The 3,424-nt window shown below is 32.4% G+C and overlaps 1 non-coding gene across 1 annotated transcript; it reads left to right on the top strand.

Moving 5' to 3' along the window:
• Window positions 1-289: 289 nt before the first annotated feature.
• LOC112761192 (small nucleolar RNA R71) lies at window positions 290-397 on the top strand. The gene has a single exon (XR_003181600.1). It is a non-coding gene; the product is annotated as a small nucleolar RNA R71 (small nucleolar RNA).
• The last annotated feature ends 3,027 nt before the right edge of the window (window positions 398-3,424 follow it).

Genomic DNA, 3,424 nt, shown 5'->3' with positions numbered 1-3,424 from the left:
TCAGACTTTGAGAGATCATATTGACTTGCTGAGTCAATATTTTATTCTGAGCCAATATGGCATTCAGAGTATCAATTTCAAGAACTCCCTTCTTCTGAGGTGTCCTATTATTCATGGAATTTCTCTCAGAAGTATACATGAGTTGATTATTTGCAACCATGTCAATAAGTTCTTGAGCTTCTGCAGGCATTTTCTTTAGGTGAATAGATCCACCTGCAGAATGGTCCAGTGACATCTTGGAGAACTCAGACAGACCATAATAGAAGATATCCAGAATGGTCCATTCTGAAAGCATGTCAGGAGGACACCTTTTGGTCATCTGCTTGTATCTTTCCCAAGCTTCATAGAGGGATTCACCATCTTTTTGCTTGAAGGTCTGAACATCCACTCTAAGCGTGCTCAGCTTTTGAGGGGGAAAGAACTTAGCCAAGAAGGCCGTGACCAGCTTATCCCAAGAGTTCAGGCTATCTTTAGGTTGTGATTCTAACCATGTTCTAGCTCTGTCTCTTACAGCAAAAGGGAAAAGCATGAGCCTGTAGACTTCAGGATCTACTCCATTAGTCTTAACAGTCTCACAGATCTACAGGAACTCAGTTAAAAACTGGTAGGGATCTTCTGATGGAAGTCCATGGAATTTGCAGTTCTATTGCATTGAGCAACTAATTGAGGTTTCAGCTCAAAATTGTTTGCTCCAATGGTAGGGATTGAGATGCTTCTTCCATCAAACTTGGAAGTAGGTGTATTATAATCACCAAGCATCCTTCTTGCATTATTATTATTTTCAGCTGCCATCTCCTCTTCCTTTTCAAAAATTCCTGTAAGGTTGTCTCTGGATTATTGTATTTTAACTTCTCTTAGTTTCCTTTTTAGAGTCCTTTCAGGTTCAGGATCTGCTTCAACAAGAATGTTCTTATCCTTGCTCCTGCTCATATGACAAAGAAGGGAATGAAAAAGAAAATATGGAATCCTCTATGTCACAGTATAGGGATTCCTCATGCAAGTATGAGAAAAGAAGAATGTAATGTAAAGAAGAGAAGAGGAAAAACTCGAACACAGATAGGGAGGTGGTGTTCGAATTTTTGGATGGAAGAGAAGTGTTAGTAGATGAATAAATAAATAGAAGGAGATGAGAGAGAGGGAATTTCAAAAATTAATAAAAATTAAAAAATAAAGTTAAATTTCAAAAATTAAAGTTTGAAATTAAATTAAATTAAAATTTAAAACAATTAGTTAATTAAAAAGGAATTTTGAAAAAGAGGGAAGGGATTTTCGAAAATTAAAGGTAAAAAGTTAGTTGGGCAGTTTTACTAAAGATAAGCATCAAATAAAAAGTTAAGTGATTAATGGAAAGAGATTTTGAAAATCTGAAAAGATAAGATTGAAATTTGAAAAAGATATGATTGAAATTTAAAAAGATAAGATTTGAAAATTAATAAGATATGATTGGTTGAAACTTATTTTGAAAAAGATTTGAAAAAGAGATTTAAAAAAAAGATTTGATTTTTTTTTAAAATTAAAGTTGATTACTTGACTAACAAGAAACTAAAAAGATATGATTTTAAAATTTAAAGATTGGATCTTTCTTAATAAGCAAGTAACAACTTGAAATTTTTCAATCAATCATATTAAATGTTAGTAAAGATTTTGAAATTTAAGAAATAAAATAAGAAAAAGATTTTGAAAATCAAATTTAAAAAGTTTTCGAAAATATGAAGGTAAAATGAAAAAAGATTTGATTTTTGAAAAAGATTTTGAAAAGATAAGATTTTTAAATTGAAAATTTGATTTGACTCATAAGAAACAACTAAATTTTAAAAAGTTTTGAAAAAGCCAACTCAAATTTTCGAAAATTTATGAGTGAAAAAAGGGAAATATATTTTTTTTATTTTTGAATTTTTAATGAGGAAAGAGAAAAACATGAAAAAGACTCATAGCATAAAAATTATGAATCAAAACATGTGATGCATGCAAGAACACTATGAATGTCAAGATGAACACCAAGAACACTTTGAAGATCAAGATGAACATCAAGACTTATTTTTGAAAATTTTTAATGAAAGAAAAACATGCAAGACACCAACTTAGAAATTTGCAAACTTCAGACACTAACAAATAGAAAATGCATATGAAAAACAAGAAAAGACACAAAACAAGAAAATGTGAAGATCAAACAAGAAGACTTATCAAGAACAACTTGAAGATCATGAAGAACACTATGAATGCATGAATTTTCGAAAATTTTTAGAAAAATAAAAATAAAAATATGCAATTGACACCAAACTTAAAAATTGACTCAAGACTCAAACAAACAACATAAAATATTTTTTATTTTTATGATTTTATTAATTTTTTTTGGATTTTTGTATATTTTTATTTTTTCGAAAACATATAGGGAAAAGGAAGCAATGAATTCAAAGTCCTCAATCAAGATTCCAGGAATCATACCAGGTTAGTCTAAAGCTTGATGGCTAGACAAGCTTCAGCATACCACTTTGAAACTTTAGAATTCATTCTTAAAAATTTTAAAATAATTTTCGAAAACAAAGGGAAAAAATTTTTTTTTTTGAAAGATTTTTGAAGAATTTTTTTGTATTTTTTGAGAATTAAGAAATAAAAACAAAAAGGTTAAAATTAAAATAAAGTTACCTAATCAGAGCAACAAAATGAACCGTTAGTTGTCCAAACTCGTACAATCCCCGGCAACGGCGCCAAAAACTTGGTGTGCGAAATCGTGATCATTCCATTCCTTGGTAACGGTGCTAAAAACTCAATACGCACGTTCATGATCTTATATCTGTTTCACAACTTCGTACAACTAACCAGCAAGTGCACTGCGTCGTCCAAGTAATAAACCTTACGTGAGTAAGGGTCGATCCCACGAAGATTGTCGGCTTGAAGCAAGCTATGGTCACCTTGAAAATCTCATTCAGGCGGATTAAATTGTTTTAAGAAATTATAGTGGATGAAAATAAATAAAATATAAAATAGGATAGTGGTACTTATGTAATTCATTGGTGAGAATGTCAGATAAGCGTATAGAGATGCTTTCGTTCCTCTGATATCTGCTTTCCTGCTGTCTTCATCCAATCAATCCTACTCCTTTCCATGGCAAGCATTATGTAGGGCATCACCGTTGTCAATGGCTACATCCCATCCTCCTGTGAAAATGGTCCAATGCGCTGTCACTGCATGGCTAATCATCTGTCGGTTCTCGATCATACTGGAATAGGATTTACTATCCTTTTGCGTCTGTCACTACGCCCAGCATTCGCGAGTTTGAAGCTCGTCACAGCCATCCCTTCCTAGATCCTACTCGGAATACCACAGACAAGGTTTAGACTTTTTGGATCTCAGGAATGGCCATCCATGGGTTCTAACTTATACCACGAAGACTCTAATATCTCGGACTCGGTCCTCTGTATTA

The sequence above is a fragment of the Arachis hypogaea genome, chromosome 16, assembly GCF_003086295.3.
Source record: "Arachis hypogaea cultivar Tifrunner chromosome 16, arahy.Tifrunner.gnm2.J5K5, whole genome shotgun sequence".
NCBI lineage: Eukaryota > Viridiplantae > Streptophyta > Magnoliopsida > Fabales > Fabaceae > Arachis > Arachis hypogaea.
This window is presented reverse-complemented; position numbering and strand designations above follow the sequence as displayed.